The sequence below is a fragment of the Mustela nivalis genome (genome assembly GCF_964662115.1).
Source record: "Mustela nivalis genome assembly, chromosome: 8".
In the NCBI taxonomy this organism is placed as follows: domain Eukaryota; kingdom Metazoa; phylum Chordata; class Mammalia; order Carnivora; family Mustelidae; genus Mustela; species Mustela nivalis.
Genome location: NC_139027.1, coordinates 61,577,026 through 61,603,352, shown reverse-complemented (window position 1 = coordinate 61,603,352; position 26,327 = coordinate 61,577,026). Strand labels below are relative to the sequence as shown.

At 42.6% G+C, this 26,327-nt stretch overlaps 1 long non-coding RNA gene across 2 annotated transcripts in view; it reads right to left on the bottom strand.

Annotated features, from left to right (window-relative positions):
- LOC309872517 overlaps positions 1–26,327 on the bottom strand; it is a 306,194-nt gene that overhangs the window by 45,010 nt on the left and 234,857 nt on the right. For both annotated transcript variants that reach the window (XR_014315932.1, XR_014315933.1), the window contains exon 2: positions 10,689–10,784. This is a non-coding gene — a long non-coding RNA (uncharacterized lncRNA). The remainder of the gene's footprint in view (positions 1–10,688; positions 10,785–26,327) is intronic.

The window sequence follows — 26,327 nt, the reverse complement described above, 5'->3', positions numbered from 1 at the left end:
AGACGGTCCAGCTGGTGGATCATGAAGCTCTCTCAGCGTTGAACGGCTGAAAGATTATATTCCAGCCTGTCGTGATTCATTCAAATTTATGGAAATGGGAAGTGGCTTCAGCTTTTAAAAGTTAATAACATTTTAGATTTGTTATGTGCTAGTCTAAGTACTTAACCTGAATTAACTCCTCAGAGCCTCAAGAAAACATCTGAAGTCATTACCCTTACTCTCCCCATTTTGCAGGTGAGGAGACTGAGATGCACCCGCAAAGCTAGGGAGTGGCAAAGCAAGAAAGCAAACACAACAGTGTTAACTGTTAGTGTCCACTATGCTATACCACCTCTCAAAGCAGAGCAAGAATGTGCCACCAAGAATTGAGGCAGGTTAAGCAGGGCTGGGGGCAAGAAGAAAGAGAGCTAAGGATGATGGCCCGGACTGGTGGTCAGGCTGCCCCAAGCTTTGGGGTTTGCGCACAACAGAGTCCATGGCAAGAGACTGAGCAGAAAGCGCTCCAGCCAGGCCTGTATGACCATATGCAATGAGCTCCCTGCTGCCACCAAAAGTCTCTGAAAGCTTGTGGAGGTCTCTGAGCAGAGCTGGCAAACAAGGTTCACCACAGACACACAGGGCAGCTCGTGCAGTCCTGCACCCTCCATTCAGCCAGCCTCCTCGAAGCCAGCCTCTCCAGGCTCGCTGATATATGGGGATGATTACAGGAATGGATGCCTGAAGGGTGGCCTGAAGTTCTTTTCCCTGAAATTCCCCGTGCCTGATCAAAAAGACCACCGGTCTCCAAAAAGAACATTCAAGAAACTGTTTCTTCACTTTCTGTACCACTAATGGCAAATAAGCAAAGGTATGTGGATAAATGCGATAGTATGTGCTCAGGACCCTGCAGAGAAGACAGACAGAGACAGAGAAAAAGATACAGTGACAGAAAGAGACAGAGAGAGACAGAGATCGAGACATAAATACAGAGAGAGAGAGAGAGAGAGATACTAGACAGACAGAGGGGATGGGGGCAAGGGACAGGCAGGCAGGGAACTGACTCTCAGAAAGCCTCAAATCTCGTTCAAAGCTTTCCATTTAAATAAATCCAGATCCTACTACCCTGTGTTTGGGAGCCTTTGTTGGTGTCTTAAAATCAGTGTTTTAGCTCCATGTAACTTTTGCAGGTTTTTTGGTTTTTGTTTTTTGGGGTTTTTTTGAGTTACAGTCTGGCATAAAAGTGCCAGTTTGTTCTGTGGGTGGGTAATGGTATGCTTTTAATTAAGGAGGCAGAGACTAAATTAAACCACATCAAGTGGCTAGTGTTTCTTTAATTTCAGATTGTGGGTCCCTTACCCTGAGCTCAAGGAGTTGGGCTAGATCACGATTCCCCTTTAATGGTTATGGCTGAAAAGCTCCATCTCATGACCAGCTTCATAATTGATTAAACACAACTGTGGACTCCCATGATCAGGAAGTGCAATTTTGCTGGTGTCGCTTCAAGTCTAAAATACCTCCAGGGTAATTACAGGCTCAGAGGCAACTCCGAAGGCTTTGAAGTAGAGAAAGAAAAGATTAGGGCGTCCAGAGGATCTGTGCCTGTTCATTTGTCCTTCATGGCAAAATCTTGAAAGCCTTTGGGAAAAGATGCCTCTGTCTGCAGAAGTTCTGGGGTCCAGACATCCCGGCCTGACTGCAGACTGGGAAGGAGAGCAGTGTCCCAGGTCATGGCAAGTGGCAGAGGTCACGGCGGCATTCCTTAGAGAAGGCCACCTTTTCCTGTTAGGTCCAAATCCAGGTTTCATGCAGCTCTGATTCTCCTTGCCTTTGGTTTGGTTTGCCCGACTGGTCTCGACTTAAGCCGTCCACTCGAGGCGGGGAGAAGTGCACTCTGTCTGACCAGCTAAATTATTTACTTTGATAGCAATTATCAAACACTACAAACCACACTCTAAAGGCCTCTCTGCAGTTCACACAGAGAGGATATAAACCTTACTCAGAATGGAGAGACTGGAGGGCTCTTTTTTTTTATTTTTTAATTAATAATAGGTTAAGAAGTAAAAACCATTATTAGTGACAGGACATAATGGGAAAGCCAGACCTGCATTGTTAAGAGGACTATTTAAGGAAATGTTAATGAATCGAATTTGAAGTTCTCCGTAGTCAACCTGGAGACAACTAATGGTTTCAAAGTGGAAAAGTGAAGAGTTATTAAATGTTGTATATTTATTACACTAATAATCAAACTGCCAGAGGCTGGGAGAGATGCAAATATGGGTCCAAGTCCTGTTTAACCATTAGCTGTGGAAATGCAAGAGATGCACTGGGGGAAAGTTAGCATGTGCGAACATTTGCCAATGCCACTGTGATGAATAGTTCATGGACTAGGACCGTAACTATTCCAATCCCAGGAAAGAGCCCATTTCAGCAGAGGATAGAATCATAACTTAATTTTTTTACTGGCACTTGGAGAGAGACGAAGACAGTATTTCTGGCAGCTGCCATTTTACATAGTGTGGGGGGGTCTGTATTGAAATAAATAAATAAATAATAAAAGACACCTTTTCCATTTGTCCAAGTCATCCAGCTCTCCCAGGAGGAGGGAAGATGCTCAGATCTTGGCATGTAGGAAAGCGCTCTTTCTAAGGCAGATATCCCTCTGAGGTAAAACTGCAAAGACTCTCTGGTATCTTTGTGATAACTTCCCTCAGTGGACGGTTCGCTCCGTTTGTAGCAAACTAAACCTCACAGAGTAGAAAGCGTGTGGATTCTAGAGACATAGTCTGAGTTCTGAACTTGGAATTCTAGATTTGCCCCTCCTGACTGGAATAAACCTGGCAAAGTCACCCCTCTCTGGACCTCAGTTTCTGCATCTGCAAAATGGGGACAGTGGTACCTGCCCTGCAGGATTGGGCCAAAGAGCATGATAAAATGTGTCAAGTGCCTAACAGAGTGGCTGCAACATACGAGGCTCTTGTTTCAGGGGATTCCCTAGAATTGGACTTTCCATGAGGATGAGTGCACATCTGTGATTTATGAGTAGGATCTTCCCAGGGCAAATCTGGAGGGGAATGGGAGAATCAGGACAAGAAAGGGGAGATGGCCAGAAAAGGGCTGGATTTCAGGTGAAGTCTCATGGAAGGTAGCTTCAGCCTGATCCTCAGAGGAACTCTATAGAGTCTGAGCTGTATCTCAGAGTCACCAGAAGACAAGAAATTGGGTTTTCATATCCCTGGGCCTGTTTGTCACTGGTCAAGGACTCCTTGAGGAGATCTGAATTCCCAGGTACTTTTCAGCTCTCCAAACCATGAGCAAAAAAAGCAGGCTCTGACAGTCTGAAGACAGTCCAGAAGACGAGCTACAGTTCCTGACTGTCAGAAACTAAGTGGCTGGTGGTGCACAAAAATGGTAAAAAAAGGATCTGAGGGTATGTGGGCAGAGTATCAACGTTGTACACAAGAGTGCTCCCAACATTGTACCATCAATTCTGTGACCTACCCTGAGCTTATCCCACAAGCTCTCTCCATCCATTCTCTCCGTTGAATGTGGAGTAATGGAGGACAGGGGTCTATCACACTTTTTCCTGAACTCAAGGAAAAGCAGGGATTTAGTAAGTACTGCCGTATGCTCTTCACTGCACTAGCTCCTGTGAGAAAAGACTTACTGACATGAAGTGTGGGCTCCACCCATTCCACTTGGGAGAACAGTCACTCAAATAAACAGTGCAGTAGCTGCACAAAGTGAGAACTCATTCTTAGGGGCAAAAGAAGAAAAGTGGGAAACAAAGCACTTCCTGATTCTGCTGTCATGGGTGAAAAAAAAAAATGGTGCCAGTGAAGAATGCACTGAATATGGGATTTGCTGAAAGAATAATTGGGGCGCTACATACCAATGACCCAAGTCCAGGTTTGGGAGTCAGAGCACTGCTCCAGTGAACAGGCACTGTATAAAGCATCACTCTCTCCCAGCCCCGCCCCCAACACCACCATTGCCGTCAAGAACCCAAAATGATTGAAGATGTGAGGAAGAATATTCCCTAGAGCCCAAAATTTGGAACACCCAACTCTTCTATCAGAATTTTCCAGCTGCAAGGAACCTCAGAGATCATTTAATCTAAACTTGTTTTATAATGATGAAATTAGGGCATGCGAGGTTAAGGAAGTTACCACAAACAATTGCAGAATGGACATTAGAGCCCATGCCTCCTCATTTTTTGATCTTTGTAGTGTTCCAAGTTAAACCCAAAATACAAGATTTGCTAGTGTCTGAGAACAGAAACCTTCTGCCCCCAGGGGTCAGCAAACTATGGTATATAAGACAACTCCTGCTTGTTGCCTGTTAGGGTAAATAAAGTCTTACTGGAACATAGCTGTGCCTGTTCATTTACGTACTGGGTCTATGACTACATCCCCACTACAGTGGCAGAGTTTTAAGTTGTTGTGGCAGAGACTGCATGGCCCACAAGACCCAAAATATTTACTGTCTGAACTTCTGCAGAAAAAGTTTTCTGACCCTACCCATAGACCTTTAGGAGGTGAGCATCAGCAAAGGAACCAGCCAGTGCAGATGGGCTAAGTAACTCGATCAGGTGGCTATCCAAATGCCCTGCTGAGTAATCCTAAGTAACTCAGGAATGGATGATGGTGGAGTTGGCTTGAAACCTCTGCTGAGGAAGCTCATATCATGAAAAAGGTCAGCATGGCTTTCTCAAAGTCAGCCCCCTCTGGGCCAAAGAGGCCCCACATACCACATGCGCTACTGGGTTAGAGGACCTTTTTAGTTCACTTAAATACATGAATCAGTGATAAGACCCTCAAAGCTGCCTTCCAACTCTGCCCTTTGAATGCCAGCGAGAGGCTCTTTCACCTCACTCCGTGACAACACCCTGCCTTCTTTCCTAGTCCTCCATGAAATGCCACATGAACAAAGGTGTACACATGTTTCCTGCTTCAGCAGCGCCCGAATTACCTCTGTCTTCCTTCATGGACTAATTATATGTATTTAGCAATGACAGTCCATAAATCTACTTGTTGGAACAAGAAAAAAATTACTGATATTCATTCTCTATCTGGTCAGCAAGTTCTTAAACAAAAGGAAGTGTATTCCACCGAACCACAGACTCCAGAGGGTTTAAGGTGTACATTACTAGCATTCAGCCTGCAGAGAAACTTTAGTCTAAGGTCCTATATGGGAACTGTTTCACAAATGTCACTACTTCTCCAGCAGATAAATATGATTCAAAACACAGACAAATGATTTCATTAATGTGGTACCTTTATGGAGGCACTCTGGGGTCAGCTCAGAAGCTGGGTAAAGCTACGCTATTTGCAGATATCATTCTAGTTGTGTTGCTCCTGGGGAATATTCTACTTGAGCAAACCTAAGGTGCTTTTCCACATAAAAAGATTATCCTTTGGGAGTCCTCAAAGTCCTATCATCACCAGAATTAATAATTAATAGTGACATAATTATCATAACATATACTATATGTATTATAATTTTTATATGATGATATATATTATAATATAAAGCATAACACATTACATCTTCTTTAATTTTAAAACTTAGTGGAAGTGGACGGATGGTCTGAGGAACACTTCCTGCAACCACATGAGACCCAACTTTCAAATGAAACCCAGCATTCCTCCCTCCAGTGCCTCAGAAAATGAGATGAAATCACATGTGACAGCCTTGAGTGAGTCTCGGGTGCTCCATGCTCTCAAACACTCCGCATCCCTCTGACAAGAACGAACACTGTGGAGAGCACGAAACTAATGCTCTAAAGTGGAGAGGGTAAGAAAATGTCCTGCAATATCAGCCAGAAGGGCTCCTCTGAGGCTCACGTCCACAGCAGTGAGCAGGGGAAGCAGCTCGTCTCAGGACTGATAAACTGTCATGTGTACAGCTGCACCTCCGCGGAGAAAAGATCGAGGCCTGGAAGTTGCCGATGCTTTTGGAAAACCTTCCCCAAGAGGGATCCCTTTTCAGAGGCATTGGGTAACTGGCGGAGAAGTAAAGGTAGTGGTTGTAGGGGTAAAGCTGTCGTGTGTCCCCGTGTCTCTGGAATGGCTCTGCCCACATAGTGCGTAGCACGCACATGTGTGCATCCTACACTGGGGGCCAGTCCAATGAAGGGAGTCTGGAAGATGATGGAAACCAGCTTTACATAAGCCTCACTCCATTTACACATGCAGCTGAGGCTCCATCCTGTCCCAAGAGCTGTCCTGGGAAGTGGAGCCTTTACTCTACTAATGTCACCAGAACAAGAAGAGTCTGGAACTCTTCACGGGGACTCCTTGTCAGATTCTTTGGCAAATTCATTGGAAAGCCCCCAAAAGTGGCAATTTTATCTTCTGAAGGTAAATTTGACTTAGAATAAATGAAACATTGCTCATAACCAAGTCTGGGAACAAGGTGAGCAATGAAACTGGGGAACCACATGTAGGATTTAAGTGAGGTTTAGCTAAGAAGAAATGAGTCCGCTTGCCTTGGCTGGCTCAAATCCTGGTTCTGAGAGTGGCTGTAACAGGCAAGTTCTCTGCACACCCTGAACAGTGGCAGCCTGTGCGTAAGTAACTAACATTGAAAGACACACTCACTGAGATGTCACTTAGCCTGAGGAAATATTAGTCCTACAATTTTCAGGGCCACCAGAGATGCAAGAAGCCAAAGTCATATAAGTGGACTTTTGGTGTAGCCAGCAATAAATGTCTACATATTTACAAGACAAGGGAGGTCTGCAAAAGCCATCCATGTCCTTTGTCAGAGTTGGGCTAATCATAGCCCATGGACCACATCCAAACCACTAGCTCAGCACCTGTTTTTGTAAATAAACTTTTGCTGGAGCACAGCCATGCCCGTTTGTTTACGTATTGCTTACCCTATTTTCACTCTACAATGGCAGCATTGAGTAGTTGCCACAGAGAACCCATGGCCGGCAAAGCCTGAAATATTTACTATCAGACCCTTTACAGGAAGTTTGCTGACCCCAGTCTTTTGTGATTGAGTCTGTTTTAGAGGCTAATTAAAGTAGGAAATGTGTGGTGAATTGTCTTTCCTCCCTAGTTTTCCTCAATGGCACTTGATCTTTTTATTTGTATGGAAGGTGATAACAGAATTGGGCATATACTTTTATTAGTCTCTAGGGCTGCCATAATAAGTGACCACAATCTGGGTGGCTATTAACAACAGAAATTCATTTTCACAATTCTGGAGGCTAAACATCCAAAATCAAGATGTTTTTGCTTGTCTGTGCTTTCTCCAAAGACTCTAGGGGAGGATCTTTCCTTGCTCTTTATAGCTTCTGGTGATCACCAGAAATCCTTGGCCGGCAGATCATCATTCCAATGTCTGGCTCCTCCTTCCTATGGCCTTCTCCCTGTGTGTCTGCATCCCATGTCTAAACTCTCCTCTTCTTATGAGGACACCAGCCCTATTGGACTTAGGGCCCATACTATTCTGTATAACTTCATCTTAACTTGATTACATCTGCAATGACCCTATTTCCAATTAAGGTCACATTCACAGGGTCTAGGACATGAATTTTGAGAGGATACTCTTTAACTCAGAACAATTTAGTACTTTGTACCCATTAAATTGTATTTAGTTATTTACTTAGCTCTTTGTGATACGTTCCAACCAATTTCCAAGTCAGTCGACCCCCCACAACAGCTCTGAGGAGCTTTTCCTTCTGTCCTTCTGTATGTCTATGTTTGCTCTCCTCTACTTAGAAATACATCACTTCTCCTCAACTCTCTAATATCCCCTTTTTTTACTTCCTCTTGAAGATCTACATCAGAAAAAGCCCATTTAGGGCAATCCTCCGCTTTTTGTTTCCCAAATCTTCACAACACCGAGACTTCCCAAATCTGGGCTTATGGCTTCAGTGGCTTCCTCTGATGTCTTGTGGGCAAGACATGAAAACCTAGCCTACTCTTCAGATGAACATAGTCACTGTCCAGCAAAGAGTAGCAAAGCTGTAACCATTCTCCACTGTACTCTTTTCCCTGTGATTCTTTGGTCATAATTATTATTTTGCCATTTTAGATAATACTTGACTTTGTCTAATGCTATCAAGGAGACATAGAAGTTCAAGGAAATCCTTACCTACCAACAGACAGTATTAACAATGTTAGGGTTGCCAGAGAAAATACAGGATTCCTAGTTAAATTTGAATTTCAGATAACAAGGAATAAATTTTTAGTACAGTATGGCCTGTGCAATATTTAGGACATATTTGTACTAAAATAAAATCATTTCTGTTTACCTGAAATTCAAAATTATCTGGGCATAATGTATTTTTTTAAAGATTTTATTTATTTGTTTGTCAGAGAAGGAAAGAGAGAGAGAGAGCACACAAGCAGAGGAAGAAGCAGGCAAAAGGAGGAGAAACAGGCTCCCCGCTGAGCAGGGAGCCCAACATCTGGACTAGATCCTAGGACTCTGAGATCACAACCAGAGCCAAAGGCAGACACTCAACCAACTAAGCCACCCAGGCATCCCAAGGCATCATGTATTTTTATTTGTTAAATCCAGCAACCCTAAATAATAGCCCACTGGCTATTTATAAGTAAAAAGACTTCACTAACTATACTACACAGTTCTTACCTCTCTTACCCTGAGGGATCAACTTAAGGCCAGTTGTTAGCAAGTAGCACTAAGAATTTGTTTCTCTTTTTTCTCCAGCACCTGAGGAGAATTCTCTAGGATTTCTGGCAGCATCGCCTAGTGGGGCCAGTGCTGCCACCATCAAACCACCATCACTCAGTAGCCATGTGGCTCTGAGCAAGTTACTTATCCCCTCCCACTAGGCCTCAGTCTTCCCATCTGTAAAAGAGGGGCAACCACAGTTGCTACAAGGATTAAATAGTCCACGTGGAAGCACTAACTACACTTGGCATAGAGCAATCATCTAATACAGTCCCATTGCCTAGTATCCTTATTACCCACAGGGACATACTGCATGACTGGTGGGGAGGGTACAACTGTCCTGGACCTCTCCAGATGAAGCTATACCTGCCTTCACCCAAATCCCCTGAGAAGCTGGAAAAAATGTGCTCCCTACATAGCTTGGGCAAGTCAGTCACTAAAATTCTCTGAGCCTCGTTCTTTCTCTCATGTGAAATGGGGATAATAACACCTTCCTCACTGGAATATTGTAGAGATTTAAGGAATCAGCATAAATAAGCAGCAGCATTACATCGTTCTGCCTGATACACAGAGGAACTTAATAAAGAACTACTCTCCTGCTGTGCTCTTCCCTGCTTCCCCATTTTTCTCAGAGAATCTAGTATGCTTCCACAGATCTGCTGTCCACAGAGCAGCCATGCCCCTGTGGCTCCATCTCCCAGGCAGGATTTGTATGTGGTTGCCTCGGTTGCCTGCTCTCCAACTCCAGCTTCCTCCATGCATTCCTAGTGACCACATCCTCGTCATCCAATGGAGGTCCTCAGTTCCATTATCAGAATAGAAAACCGGCTTTAACAAAGCCAGTTTTTTAAAAGAAGCTTTTACCATTTTTTAAAAATACCTTAAACCTATTTAAACAAAATAGCATCTTTCTGAATGGTAATCTGATGATCTTCATTCTCCCCTGATACCTCCTATTCCTGGGCTTGAGGCAACCTGAAACAACCATCAGTACCAGAAGCCAAGCTCATCCTCCAAGACCACAGACCCAATGAGGCATCTCCCCTCCTCAAACACTCTCAGCAGCTCCCCAAACATCTTGGCCTGCCAGTCAAAGTCCTCTAAGATTCTCCCCAAGCAAATATCTCAACTGTGGTCACTCTTGAACCAGCATTCCAACTGCAGCTAAAGTGGAAATGATTGCTGTACAAGACCCTGACTTTCTTCTGCTGTTTCCTTCTGCCATTCTTCACTTCTACATGTACAACCACCCCTCAAAAAAAAAAAAAAAAAATGCCCTCCCCAATCAGCCACATTGACATTGTTCCCTTCTCTGAACTCCCAGAGCAATTAACATGTTCCACATTGACTGATAGATATTTAAATAATAATTAAAAAATTCTAACCTCTTATGCGGGCCTCACATAGCCACAAGTCTCCTCTAATATTTACATTTGCATGATCTCATCAACTACATTTTAATCCCTTCAAGGACATAGGTTTTACTTCATATTTCTCTCTGTATTCCTCAGAGCATCTGACCAATGCTTTGAACACAGAACCATGTACCACAAAAATCTGAGGAAGAAATGAACGAATTAATGAAAGGAAGTGCCATATGGAGCCAGATGCTATGAGAAGCAAGGTTGATGACCTCAAAGTTCCTTTCATCCTCCTTAAATGGCACTAGCCGATGTTTGTTACACTTTTAACACTACAGGCTTATTCCACACATATTTAATGTCACACACCATAAGCAAACTAAATGCACTGATGGTGTGGTTCACGAAGGGTCACAGAAATGGCCCTGCCATTGAGAAGCCTTCATCCAGTAAAGGGACTTGAGGCATGGTTATAAATGCATATTCACAGAGCAACCTCAAATAAATAAAATGAGGCAAGAGGCATAAACGGACGAAGTTTGAAAGAGGTGCAAACCTTCTAGTTATGAGAGCTACATCAATGACCAAGGAGAGTCCAAGTCTATAGGAGCTAAGAAGATTCAAGAATCAGGGAGTCCAGGTCAGTGGACCCTATCAAATTTACAAGTACGGTAACAACTCACTCCATTGCAACTATACCTTGCCGTGAGGTGACATGTTCAGAGATGGCCAGATCCTCAAATACAGGGAAAACCTTTCATAGAACTCAGTGGCTATGAGCCTTGGAATCCTCATCTGTAAAATGAAAATAACATTAGCTCCTCCATACGGTGGAAATGAGATCAAAATGAAACATTTGTCAAAGGTCTTCTAATACACTAAAGACACCACATATGTCCAATAAATAGTAACTACCACACATATTATTATAATATCTTCTTAACTCTAAGGTATCATGGATTGGAACATATGTCTTTGATTTAAAAAGTGTTTTAGGAAGAAAAAGAAGTAAAAAAAAAAAAAAAGATATGTTTAGTGTACTATAAGCAGAATGCTGACCACAGCTATCTTAAGATGCTAAAAAGCTATTTCCTAGTATTGAGGAAATATGGTAGTAGTAGACAGTATGTCTCAAGAGTCCATTGATTTTGCTTAATTTCTTTGGAATTAAGTCCTTATACATCAGAGACCTCAGGATATTCGTGTCTGTCAAAGCAGGATCCTATAGTTCAGACCCTGCAGGATAGATTGGGACCTTTGCTCAAGCACGTGTGTGCATTCACGCGTGCGCACGGACACACACACACACACACACACACAGATTCCAGATATGGAAACCCAGGAACAAATCACCCTTCACAGTAAACTTGCTCATTGTCTGAGCAGAATCGTGTTCTTTTAAAAATAAAACTGTGAGTGGGAGTGCTTGCGTTCTGGAATAGAGTCTTTTTTTCTTCCCTTCATCCCATGTTCCTTGGCTACATGCTATTATGTGATATTCAGGACTGTCAAACCTTCTGGAGCCATAAGCATTTTTCAGACAACCAATCTCAATATGCATTATCAAAATTAGATCTTTTCTCTGCAGATGACAATTATGTATTATATGGTTACACGCTTATGAGTCTGTGACACCGTATTGTTAGACTTGGGGTATTGACTTTTAACAATATGTTACCTTATTATATTTGGTGTCACATTATGCCTGGATTGCAGCATTTGTCCCATGGCCCCACTCAGGCTGCAATTAGTTTCTCAGTAAGTGTCAAACAGCATTGGGGGGAAGAGTGGGTGAAAGGTAACTTGGAAATGATTTTCTTCTGCAACTGTCACTTAACTATCCTGTTCTTCAACAAAAGAACTTCAACTATCTCAGCAAAAGACAAGTTGTATGCTCATCAATAAGACTGCCTCTGAAAAAAATGATGACTCTGGTAGGGAGGTCAAAAATTCTGAAGGTCCTAGACACCAGCGCACAGTCACAAAAGAGCTGATTGCCAGGCAGGGAGAAAGAGGAAGAATGGGATGTAAGAAATCCCGGTATTTGTTTCTATAAACACAAGCTCAGTGCAGTTTAAACTCATAAACATGCTAAAAGGAGCTAGAGGTAGCCTGTTACTTTGTCATATATTTTTATAGGCCTTTCTGAATGGTTTCAGATTTGACATAGTAACTGCCTGTTACTAGAAATAAACTGTAAGTCAATTCCATGCTGCCATAACTCACTGCCCAGGGTTGTTCAAAGAGATTTAGTGATGCCCATGATGGACAGCAAGCCCCTTGATGTGTTCATTTTTACTTGGTGTTCTGTAGTGCCTCCAGCCTGCTGACCTCTAGAGCCCCGGAAGGAGAGGACCACCCTAACGTGTGACCACTCCCACCCAGTCGGTACAAGACCCATCCTTGCAAGAAAGGAGATGAGACGTTCTCTACAAGTCTCTTCAGGTCTGTCTGCCTCCCTCTTTATTTCTAGAGGTTGACAATCATTGTTCCCATAAGAGTGACCTGCTTTGGAAGAATAAATTAGTCCAAGGTCACAATACCACCCAGCAGGAATTAGGTGCCTGGAAAGTAGCAATACCTCATCTCCTTGGCTGGCATTTTCTTTTGGCTCAAGACTTTGGCTGCATCTCCACCATGTCACGCACCCAGATGGAAAGTGAAAAATCCATTCAGCCATCTGGCTGTTTCGGTCTACACAATGCCATGCATCTGGGGCCATCTGGGAGACGGACTAAATTTTTTCACTTTCTGCCTGGTTGTTTGGTGTGGTGTAGATGCAGCCTTTTTACTAGGCTGAAGTACCGGATAACCCCTTGCCCCATCTGAAAAGCTAAAAGAGGAGTCCAAGATAATGAGGCCTATAGCACCCTTCTGGAATATAAACTGAAACTTTGTGAATAGCAGTATAACACAAACTGCAGGATATAATAAAGAATAAGACTATTGTTTATTAGATGAAGCAAACATAAGAACTGAATCAAGTGATTATTTGTCAACATAGTTTGTCCCAGACAGCTAGCACAACATTCTCAAGGGCATATCATTACAATTCTTCTGTATGGTTGGACATTAGTCTAAAAGGCATCTCGAATGGACTCCGGTACTTAGAATTGTGGCTGAGCTAAAATACACGATTTCTAGACCCTAATTGGTATCTCCTATAAGAGAGTCACTCTGTCTCTGAGTTAGTTCTAAAACAAATAATAGAAAAATATATGAAACACTTCCCAAGAATCATATTCAGCTTACAGAACTTCTGCACTGATTTCAGAAACCCAGTATATTAGCAACACTAGGAGCTTAATAGTGTGGAGTGGAGAGCTGAGAGTACAGAGTGTATAAATTGTGGGAAAACGTAAATAGTGATTGTCAAATTAGGGTTTCCCTGGTATTATAATTAAACATTGTGGAATTCAGGGGTACTTTCTCTTCCCCCAGCTCATTTCTGAAGCTTATCTCTGGCAAGGTCTGGCAGCTTTCCCTTAAATTCAATCTCTGCAGACAGCAATGTTCAATGCCGTTTCTAGAGTTATACTGTTGGGCAAAATATTAAAATAGCTAAATAATAGAAATGAATATGGGAAAATCAGGATTAAAATGTCCAGCCTAAGGAGGCAAGTGGGGACTAGGTCATTGGGCCATCATGACATGCACCCAAGGACTTAAGACCAACCTTTGTCCTGAAGACGGCTTTAGATTTATTTAAAAAAAAAAAAAAAGAAAAAGAAAAAAGAGGGTGGAGGCCATTTAGGGCCCAGAGGAAAAAAGAAAAGTAAATTAATGAAAGGTAGGCTAAAAGGATAAAAATAAGGTCCTTGCTGCTTCTATCCCAGCATTATGAACAGGAATCCCCCTGCACACATTTAAATAGCATGTTCACATTTTATGAATCAGACCCTTAGTTTTAATTGCTTCTTGGACTATAGGCCAATTAAGGATGGGTCGGGAGGGCAGGGATCATTCCCACAGCCTCTGAGGTTCTGAGAGGTGGAGCCTGCTTAGCCTGAGGCATCCATTCACACTTGCATTTAAAAAAAAAAAAAAAAACTGCACACACACACAGACTGAGTACACCATTAAACACCTCTAGTAAGTATGCTTACTTTATATGGGCTGAAAGCAAAACCTGGAGACCACAAGTCCCCCTTTGGCCTCATCTCTTCCTTTCAAATAAAATCAATTATGTTTCTTCTTGTCTGAGCCATGGAAAACTTAATACCAATATATACAGACTCAGTACTGTATCTTGAGAAACTGCCAGTAAGTTTGCAAGTCCTCTGAGATCTCCCCTCTTTTTATCTATAATTGATCCCCTACATCTTTATGCCATAATGAGGTTAAAGATTAAGAGTTTAAAAAAAAAAAAAAATATATATATATATATATATTACATATAATACCAGCTACATAACATACACATCTTAATGGACTCCTAGTTCCCACAAAGTAACTCCAATATGGTAAATTACTGAAGTAAGTAATTAAGTAACACTTAATGGGAAGAAAAATAGAATCTGTTATTAAAACTGTATGTTATCTTTTATATATTTTGACTTATGTATAGATAATTTTCCCTGCTTTATTTTTTACATAATTAAAACTTACTGAATTTATATAAATAATGTATATTACCAATCATTTCCCAAAGCTTTTAAAATTAACTATAGGTCTGATCACCAGGATTAGTGGGACAGTCTCCTACACCTCACACTTCAGTGCTAAACAAGTCTAAATGTTAATTTTGAGGAGCCCATGATGGGTGGTGAGAGGGTCAAGCTAAACAGCACATGCATCTAGCAACAGCAAATAGCATTTCTCGCTTACGGGTCACTGGTTCAAGTCTCACTCCAGTCAGCAGGACCCCAAAGCCATGACCATTTAGTTGCTCAGGGATCTGGTGAATTAAGTTGCTATGAGAAGTCTGGTCACCATCCCAGCTGGACACCTAATCAGAATGAACAGATCATTCATAACTCACCCCTATTCCTTCCAGCTTCCTTCCCTTCCCCCATATTATCCTAGTTATGAAGCCCTAACCAAGAGACGCCAAATGACTGGGTCTGGAGTCAGAAACCCTGCCCTCTGACTTCTAGAAATGTAGATTCCGGTACTATACCTATACACACACGCACAAACTCTCCAGTATCTTATTCTACATCCGTAATTTACACATGCACACAGTCATGAAGGAGTCTGGTCACCATCTATGATCTCAGAAGTAAATCCCTTCTCTGCTCATGCTATTAATCCAGTGACTTTTGCTGATACCAAATTACTTGTCATCATTTTTTTTGTCCTCCAATATGCGTACCACACTGCAGATAACCAACCATCTGAACAGTATGAAGAAATAATATCCCAATTTATGATAAACATTACAATGTAGCTTTCATATTGTCCTAATGAAGAAAGCAAGCATCAAGATAAGAGTTAAATGATTTATCAGATTTTGTTTCTTTGCCACTGAAATATAATAGCAAACCAGCCCGGCCGTTAATGCAGGGACCCCGCATGTGCTCATTACCTCTTTGCCAGGTACAAAGGTGTCCTAACACCTCTGTTTTAATTCCATGATCCGGCCCATAATCCAGTGCTAAACAATAATTAGTATCGACTTGTTAAACAGTAGTTCAAGGCTTCCTTTAAGCACCGCAAATATTCTTTAAGTTCCACAGACGGAGAATCAAAGGAAGAAGGTGGCACAGTTGGGAGAAGAGAGAGGGAAGCAAGAAGGCATTTGCAAGGTTTTTAACTGTAAAGAAAGAATTGTTCTCCTGCCTGGGGACTCTGCACACACTTGCATTGTTTCCAGACGGGCCCCAGCACTTCACTCCACCCCATGCCTACTCTTCAGCACCATTGTACACGGAAGCCCTCCCTTCCCTAATAGCTTGCCCCCACCCCACATTCCTTTTTACCTTGGCAGACTGACCAAATGTTGGACAATTTTCTCCCCTCTTCTAATGTAGTTTAAACTCTCTGCTGCTAATGGCTCTTTTCATGCTATGCATCAAAGTTCATTTAAAATCAGCAATGAACGAAGACCTCTGGCACTGTGGATTTTCCATGGTTTCATTTATTGTGCAATTGTGTATCTGGATAAGCAAGGGAGGACACTGACCACATTTGTGGCGGAAGTGCTGAATGTGCCGATGTGGGCAGCAGAAACAACGGGCTACAAACTGGTGTGCTTGCCAGAGGGAGGAACGTGCACACTGCACCACAGGCCTGCACACTTGCCTTCCACACTGCCCCCCCTGCCATTCACCTGGCTGTGTCTCCTCTTCCTGCTCCACCATGAAAGAAAGAAAAGCAGCAGGCATGAAAGGGGTCATAAATGTACTGGCTCATGGTATTTCCACTAGCTTCATTCCTTCTGACCCTGAGTGGAGTCAGAGGTTCAGGATCCAAATACCCTGCTCCTTGGCTTGGACAGCTGAACTTCGGTGACAAAAGGGATATAGGAATCCTTCTCATACAAATTGCATGTGCCAGATTTATAGTCCCAAGCCAAATCAAACAGAGGTCCACTGACATACCCACCCAGTGTTTTTGAGCACCTTCTAATGTGCTTTAGAGAATAATAAAGATACGGCCCTTGCCTTCAAATGACCTTACAACCTGATCACGAAGAACAAACCATAAGTCAGGAAATCCAAGAGCAGTTCAAGAGGACAACTAAGTAAGAGCGAGGGGTGAAATCATAGGTGATTAGAAAGAAGACATGTTAAAGAGGGTGAACATGGTTAGATCATGTTTCTGGAAGACAAGGGTGTGTGCTAGGTCTTAAGGAATGAGTATTATTTTAAAAAGAAGAGGGAAGAAAGGGGAACATTCTAGGCACAGGAAGTAGCACAAAGACTCAAGAAGCCAGAATCAGCTCTGTCTTTACAATACATAACACATAGGAGAGCACACCAGAAGACTTCAAATTTTATAAAACACATCCATGTTCCTTATCGTATTTGCTTTTCCCACTGACCCTGTCGCATAACCCCAGTATAAAATAGCACTAGGTGATGGGAAACTGTCATTACAGTAATTTCTAAGAAAACTGACGAGGGCTACTCTGGGGAGTTAAGGGTATCAGACAAGAGAAGTTTAAGATGAAAAGCATGTACTCACTGGAATGGTTGTGAGGGCAAGGAAGCAGGAGGATGCAAGACTCTGAGCAAATTTCTCCAGTGGGTGACAACGAGAGTGACACTACTCATGAACAGTGAGGAAGTAGGAAGAGCAGCTTGGGAGGGTTATAAAAACGATGGTCTTGTTCCCAGTTCAGTTAAATTTGGGGGGACGGTGGAAAACCCAAATGGAAATGGTCAGCACACAGGTTCATGTAGGCATCTAGTGCTCAAGGTCAGAGGCAGACCAGAAACACAGATTTAGGAGTCATCAGCATAAACGTGGGGTCACCAGGATCCCCCATAAGAGGGGGGATGGCCAAGCGTTAAACCTGGGCATTCCACTTAAGAAGCAGAAGAGGGAAGAGTGCTCATTTAATTAAGCCCCATTATGTATGGAAGGCCCTTGTCAAAACGTAAGAATAACGTGTGAAGGTTCATGGATCATAGATTGAAAAAGAAATTGAGAAAGACTGGATCTTTGAGCTTCTTCAGTCCCGCCCCTTCATTTTTCCAAGTAAAAAACTGATAGTGGGATATAGCGGCTGCATCGTAATTTATTATTCCATTAACGTGTAATAATCTCCATGTTCTTGTGGAATTCTTTTATTAACTAACTAGGAAACACAGAGCACATAGCCTCAGGCAGGAATGCTGGAGCTATGCTTTTGTTGGCACTACTGAATGGCAATGGGAAGGGAAGATCCAGATCATGGAATACTACGGGTAAGGCAGAGCAGAACCCGGATGTCCTCAGAAAAGGGAAAAATCCCAAGGCATTCTAAAGGTAGGATGAGACAGGAATGCCAGAGAAATGGTGGTGGAAAACGGACAAGAAGCATAGAAAAAAATATCCTAAAGATGCTTCCTCAGCATCAATGTGTGCTGTTGTGGGAAAAGCCCGAAGGTAAGCCCGAATGTGAAGCCTAGACAGTTTGTTTAATATATGCAGTCTGAGCCTTAGTCTTACTACCACTAGCTCTAACTTCCAGAGACAGTGTAAAGAGAACTGTTTTGAACTACAGCGTTTCATATTTACACAGAGATGTTAAGAATGGAGTCTGTCCAACTCATGGAAGTTTATGAAGCTGAAAGGTCGTACTGAGCAATGCAAAGAGCCAGCATTTGGCATCAAGTATACTGAAGATTAGTTGGATAGCCCCAGGCAAGATTACCTCACTTTGTAGAACCTCAGTAACCTCACATATCAAATGGAAATAACCCACCAACCTCAATGGGTTCCTGATAAGATAAATAAGATAATGGATGAAGTTGCCCCATAAAAGGTAGGCTATCAATAAATAGGAATTCCCTTCCCAGATACACTTCTTAATAAGATATTCAACACAAATACACACACACACACACACACACCATTCATATTTTTCCAATAAATTATTGCAGGATTCTAGATTTAAGAGAAAATTCACTATAAAGAGAGAAAGAGCCTGCAATAGATCTTTGTGTCAGAACTTAAATGGAATGTAATTTGGTTGAAGCTATTTATGACATGAATGGGGGATTCCACTGAATGCCATTAGTAATTATGATGAAAGCAAACCAGGGAGATGAGTCAACTTAAAATAAATACATATATACATACATACTCACACATATATATACACACATACACAAAGACACTACCGAATCACCCTGAAGAAAGGCTTAAAGATTAAATTTCCAGACCAACCTCTTTTTATATGGGTACAATTTTTGCACCTGCAATTAGCTCCCTCAGCCTTCAATCTAAGAATCAGCTGGTTAATTGTGCATGTAAGTGGCTAATAGCTCCAACTGTGGGATGGTACAGGCCTAGAGGGTCACACACTTTCTTCCTCCACACATTCAGTTGTTATGCATTACAGACACACCTACACACACACACATACACAAAGCAGTAAAAGAGAAAAAAAGGAAGGAAGGATTTGTGATACTTCAAGAGAAATAGCATAACATAACTAAGCCACTATGTATTCAAAGAAATAGTAACCCTAAGAAATGTCATTCTTGTGGCTCAGCTCAAGTGTTCAACAATGACCTATGAATGTTTGGCGATTGAACTTGAGTCCACAATAAAAAAGGAGAGAATGATGTAGAGAATCCCATCCAAACAGCCACTGGATTACTCTGGGATCTGGAAAGAGTGACCCTCGTATCTCAGAGACAAGGATGTCACAGATTCGGTTGGGGGCAGGCACACTGAAAGGAATACAATGAGAGAAACAATGTTTTTCAGTCAAGTTTGGGCAATCTGCATATGGTAGAACTAGCTCTACGCTCTTCCTTTAAGTCAGTCTGATGCAGCAAAGGCCATCCACGGCCAGTCTATTATGCAAGCACTCACAGGTGTTGAACTTATCACCCAGCTCCTCCTTCATCATGCCACTCTAGTCTTGCCTTTCCCATCCAGCTCTGTGACCCCTGGCTTTTGGCTGCCACTCAAGAATATCAAGGGCATTTTCTCCATCAGCTCATCCCACTTTGAAAACACTACCTCTGGGTCATATGGCCCTCTGGGGAACCAACTCCCAATAATCAGGCCTTATCACTCATGATGGAAGACAAGAGCCAATGATTTCAGTTCAAGACCACAGGAGTTACTTCCAAATGAAATACTGTCCAAGGCCTCAAGTTGCCTGGAAAAGTCTCTCTGGTTGGGCTGCTAGAGACTTAGAGTCCAACAGACTCAGCAGGTTGTAATTAAAAGGTCAAGGAGTTCCCTCACAATTACACTCAATTTCTCTGCTTGGCCCTGATTCAGTACAATGGAGTACACACAGCCTCACCTAATACCATTCCCATATGGAAGAAAGCACTGCTTTGGAGCTACCTAAGGGGGACAAGCCAAAGTGGGGTACTACAAGTTTCTAATGACACTGGGGGCACGAAGAATGGAAAGAGGTTGCAACATTGATTAGTTGCCTGATCTTGGGCAACTTACTTAACCTCTCTGAGGCTCAGTTTCCTTATCCATAAAATGGGAATGCTATTAATAACTTTCACATATTCAATTCATCTGAATAAATATTTATTAACCATCTATTATGTGCCACTGTGAAGATGAAAATAAAGGGGCTATGTGAAAGTGCTTTGCATATGTTTATATTTGTCATATATGTTTCATAAATTTTGCTTTATTTTAGTGTTTAATGGGCGCAGGGCCAACTGCCACTGGACTAAGAAAATTCCAGAGATACTAGAGGAGAGTTCTAGGACAAAACTCCAAGTGACATGATCTGTAGAACTACTCAAGCCTGGTCAAATTCACTTGGCTGCTCTCCCACATCTCCTTTCTACAGTCTCTGTCTCCACTCTTCACGCTTTCCCCAGCCCCAGCCTTCTCCACTCTTCCTGATGACCCCAGCCTCCTCTGCAGTGTACCATGCTGGCTTGCTTGCCTTAAGCAACTCCAAAGAAATTCTTTCTTCTCATCAAAATTCCTATGTTCTGGGGGCGCCTGAGTGGCTCAGTGGGTTAAGCCTCTGCCTTCCGCTCAGGTCATGATCTCAGGGTCCTGGGATCGAGCCGCACATCTGGCTCTCTGCTCAGCAGTGAGCCTGCTTCCCCCTCTCTCTGCCTGCCTCTCTAGCTGCTTGTGATCTCTCTCTCTCTCTGTCAAATAAATAAATAAAATCTTTAAAAAAAAAAAATTCCTATGTTCTGCTCCCACTTTTTAGATCCTGTTTAGATCCTGTTCAGCTTGCTAAATTCCAATGACACTAATTCTCACCTTGGTGTGCTGATGACTGACTAATGTCTATTCCCTTTCTCTGGGCCATTTGCATTTTAAATAGGGGTTCTTGGAGAGTCCTCACTTTGGGGGAAAAAAACAAGTTGAAAGGTGACCATGCCAGGCAGAAACCCTTTTCCACTGCACAAATCACATCATACAAGTGGCTGCCAAATCTGTCTATGCACAAGGCTGCTCTGGTTCCCTTGAGATGTCACTAAGGGGCAGGGTGAAAAGAGGGAAGAATGCAGAGTCTGACGCCTCCACTACCTGGGAAGCACACACAGATGTCAGTTGTCAGAGGAGCCTGGGCCCATCAGGCTTCCTGCCCTGTGCAGACAGGCCTGCCTTGGGCCCGGGGAAGAAAGATTGCAGAGCCTGATTTTTCTCCCTTTAGTTCCTTGAATTCCACCCTCCTCCCCACAAGCCATCATTGTACCAACAGGGGTTTCTTGTTACAATTTAATTTTTCTCAGTTGCACACTGGGGTTCTAATCTGCATCACACCAGCAGTGGGAACATTTTTAAGAATCATTTCCCAAGACACTTTTAATATGTTTCCAGTAAATTGTACCTCCACCTGTCCAGCTGGCTGGGTCATTTAACAGTGACACACCCACTGAGTCCTGAGGGCCCCTGGAGGTTTACTTTGGTGCTTTCCTAACAGAAAACCTGCCCTTGATGAGGGGATAAAGCTTTTCTTAATGCGTAAAGGCTACAGGGAATGTGATGGGGACTGCCCACCAGAGAGGAATGGGACCTTTAAGTTTCCTTATGGGAAAGCCTATACATGGGCTTAGACAAAGGGGTTTTGAAGATCCGCACTGAAATTATACCAGCTTTGGGGAAGGTGCATTCAAAAAGAAAAAGAAAAAAAAAAGCTGGTGATTATTGAGAACCTAAAACAGACGGTATAGCTTATCAAGTATTTTTAGCCAATTTCAGTGCTGCTTTCAGTGACTTAAAAGCACACTGCCAGACGTAAACAAAGTTCCCACAGGACAGGAGCCAGTGAGCAATTGCCCCTGAATCTGCAAAGTTAGAAGGAAAATATAATTAATCACAACTCACTCCTAGCTGACTAGTTGAAATAATACCAATGAGAAAAAGTAAAAAGTTAATAGGAGGATTGGGGGGGGGGGGTGTTGGGGGAGGGGCAGAGAGGGACTGTTCCCTCCTTTCCTCTCAAGAGCTTGAGCTTATGCCATTTGGATCCAAGCCGGGGAAATAAACAAGAGTTTTGTTTTTCTGGGTTTTCGTTTTCATTTTTCATAATCCAGTTTATTTGACCTTTATTTTTCCGATAACAGAGGGAAAGAGGGAGTGTGGCTGAGAGACGTTCCTCAAAAGTACAGTTGCTGAAACCCGTGCGAGGGAGTCCAGGCACCAACCAGCGTGGCAGCCGCTCCCATCAGGCTCCCCCTGCAGTTGCTGTTGTTCTTCCCTCTGAACGTCTTTCCTTCAGAAACTGGAGGAGAAAATATATGAAGCAATGGGTGATCTGCTCTCAATTTCTAGTGGGAAAGCTGCTGGCTGGGACAAGTTTCTTTCCGTTTCCTTGGAAAGACAGAATTCTTTTTGGTTCCACAAATCACAGACAGGTTCTTCTGAGGGCCCCTCTCTCCAGCAAACTCATCATCCGTGCCTCGCCCAGAGCTTTGAGGTCCCCACACGAAAGGCTGAATGGCAGTGGGCACCCTTTCCAGAAGGGCCCCAGAGGTCCTTATTCACTAACAAAGCAAGGAGAAGGAAGTGGGGAATTACACCAAGCGACACCTCACCTGCAGCTGTCACTCCCACCTCATCCGTTCCTGAAAGTTCTGGAAGGCTGGCATCTTTGCTGCAGCTATTCATCAATGCCATTTAAGTGAATTTAGAACAATAATTTTATTAAAATGTTTTAGATGCCATATCTCCAATCCATAAAATTTATTGTACCTTTATGCAGAATTATACTGGAGTTGAAACGTATAAATCAATTTATAAGGTCTAATGACACACAAACGCTTAAAAACTAAAGGCAATGTAGTAAATTCAAATTACCATTACAAATGTAAGCTTTGTAGTCAGTGTGTGACCCGCTAAGGATTATATTTAACTCCCCTGAGAGTGGTTTATCATAAAACTTTATACTTTTATTACAGTGAATTATTAAGTCCTCCATGACATGAGTCATTCCTCGCACTGACTATGGCTTTTTTAATGACACTATAATAGACATCTTGCTAATAGCAGGAGGATTGCTACCTCTGCGGTAAGGAGAAGCAGTGGGAGGAGGAGGGATAGGAAAAGACAATACAGGACACATGCATGGAAAAGCATGTTTCCCAAGGGACTTGCATTAACAATCCTACAGAGAAATGTTGGGAGCCTCAAAACTCAGACCCCTCCATGTTCTGTCCTGGATAAAACAATACCTTACTGCCTAAAAAGAAATTCAATTGAAAAGTCACACGTGGAGAAAGGAAAACAGTTTGTATTTTCCTAAGCAATTTTAGTTTTCCATTAAAACTTTAAAATCCTCTCCCTGCTGCTCTGCCATAGATATGTTCCCTTTTGTTCTGATAAGCTTCTTGCTAATAACAGATCGCTGTGATCACATAATGTACAGTGACCCACTGCTCATAAACATAACTTTCCTGCATTGCCCTCCTCCTCTCTATATTGTGTCCACACCAGGGCCCCACAGCACGAGACTCTATCCAGAGGCCATTTGAGCCCACAGATCAACAAGTGTGCAATCAAAGTCAAGGAATGGGTTTTAGATGAAACCTTGACTCCAACCAAAGCCAAGGAAGGGTTTTATATGAAACCTTCTTGCACTGCACCTACAGGCTGCAGAAAAGCAGTCCCAGTTAGTTAGATACTATATATTACGCACCCCTTCTAAAGGCTTGCTGAGGCCCAGGATGCTGATGTCACACAACTGTTCACACACAGTGTCATTTCCACATTCAGGACAGCAGAATTTAGGAATCCTAAACTCCCACTGGGAGAGCAGAGCCACTTCACATCAAAGATGTGTCTGTATTGCCACTGAGGAACAGACTCACGTTAGATATAAGATGGATGCATCTGCAAAGAGGAGAAGTGAAAATGGACGTCTGGCCAAGATTTCGATGTATCTATATGCAAGAGTGATTTCCTTGTAGGAATTTCCCATGTATTCTGTTTTGTTTTGCTTTGAAAATACTCTCTGGTGATTGCTTCTGTATTCTCATCCCTGGGGTCGCTTGGTCATATCTGAAGCCATGATGCAATGACTGTGAACCTCTACTTCCAACCCAGTGGCTTGCCAACTGCCCAAAGGCATTTACGGCTGATACGTGCTCTGCCTGCCCACCAATGCAAACCTTAAAGACCCGAAACATATTTATTCTCACTCATACATTCTGAACCATTTAGATGCAGAGGTTTTGTTGACATGACTTAACCACTGTGCTGGTGTAACTTAAGAGGCTGGGCAGTTTAGCCAACTGACAACACATTTTTCATAAACTGACTTGCTGATTGACTAATTATGGGAATTCCATTCAGTGATCTGTAATTTTATAGGTGCAGGCAAATGGAAACTACAGAAAACCTTCCTCTTTGCTGTCTCTGTCTTTCCAGCTCTGTCTCTCACACACAAATACACACCCACAAAAACTTTATATGAATCTGTTTTGAAAAGTTTCACTAGAGAGTTCAACAAAGCTTAACAAAGTTCAACAGGAATTTCCATAAACTGTCCCAAATCTTTAAGCTATAAACATTTTCTTCCAAAATGCTATAATTTTTCCCCAAGGCCAGCCACTCTGTCTCCTTCTCAGATATTACCCCATGAGTACAATAAACTCACAGAGCTCAATTTAATTTAATAAGTATTCACGGTGTGTCTGTTGCACGCTGAGGACCCAAGGTTGAACTTCATAAGCACAGTGCCTTGTCTTCATGAAGGTGACTGTCTAGACTCTGGAGCAGGAGTTCACAAACTACAATCCATAGGGCAAATCTGGCCCACCACCTGTTTGGTTAATAAAGTTTTATTAGAACACAGCCACACCCATCCGTGGCTGTTTTGGCAATGCAATAACAAGAGTTGATTAATTGTGATAGAATGGCATGGCCTGCAAAACTTAAAATACTTACTGTCTGGCTCTTCACACAAAATATTTGTTGACCCCTGGTCTAGAGCAGTGGTTCCCAGCCCTAGCTGCAATTTAAAAATCATCTGGGAAGTCTTTCAAAAGTACAATCAGTGCCTAGACTATCCCAGACTAATTAAGTCAGAATCTCTGGAGTGTAGGGCCCTGGTATCTCTGATTCTGCAAATGTCGCCCCCCAGCAAGGTGATTCTGATGCAGAGCCAGGGTTGAGAAGCACTGGTAGATCAAAAAGACTTCAAAGAAGTAATTATAAAGGTAATCGTGAACGTTAACAGGAAGTGAGGCACTTTGAAAGCGAGCTGTTGAGTAACCAAACATTCTAAGCTTCTCCAGGAAGAGAGACCAGTGCTCTCTGCTGCCCACAGATATTCTGCTTCAGTGGCACAGAGGCCTGTGCCAAAGTGAGTTGACTCTAAGACAGTCTAATCCAGGGAGACAAGCACAATCAGAATTTTCTCAAAGAGAAGATAATCAAACTATTTGTATATCCACTTCTTCTCCACCCAGTAGCTAAACATATGATGCCCTGAGTGAGTTTTATTATTACTTCAGGAGCCAAAACAAGTAAACCAACCTCATCCACCTGTAGTAAGGACCCATTTAATTCAACACCCAAAATTACTCATCAACAGCCACCAACTTGAGGAACCCTGAAGGGCCTCAGTGACTATTAAAATATCTATAGATGGGTATCTCTGTCAGCTCTGGGATGGGGACAGGGGACCACTCTAGCAGCCTTAACTCAGGCTGATTTCCCTTGGGCATTAAGCATGTTGTGCAGGTGGTTATGGAAAGAGTTGAGCACCTACATAAACATGCTAACACTCTGCTAACAACTCCTGCAAATCAGCCTCGTATGGAACAAATTCAGGGCTTCCAATGAACCTAAGAGGCCTCAGAGACCTAGGGAAAAACCTCAAATTCAGGCCATCTAAATGGGCTAACTTAATTTTAATAAAATAACTATTTATCAGTCACTAGCTGTGGGCCTAGAACTGCCTAGTGACATACATTTCCAAGTATTTACAACTGCTAACACACACACACACACACACACACAGTCATCCAAGAAAGGCTTACATAACAAAAGAGACTGTATGATTACATTCCAAAGGGTACAACTCAGAGCAGCAATCCTTTTCTGTCTAGAAGCTGAAGTTATAGGACATTCCTTAGAGGAAGTGGCCTTGAAAACAGAGCCAAAGTTCTATATACCCATAGAGAGGGGGGTTCAGAATGAACTGATAACTATAAAGGGAAGAATATAGGAATTTGTAGTTAAGTTTAAGGGAGAAAAAACTGTTTTCCCCACCCTCTCAGAGTCCCTGGGTGG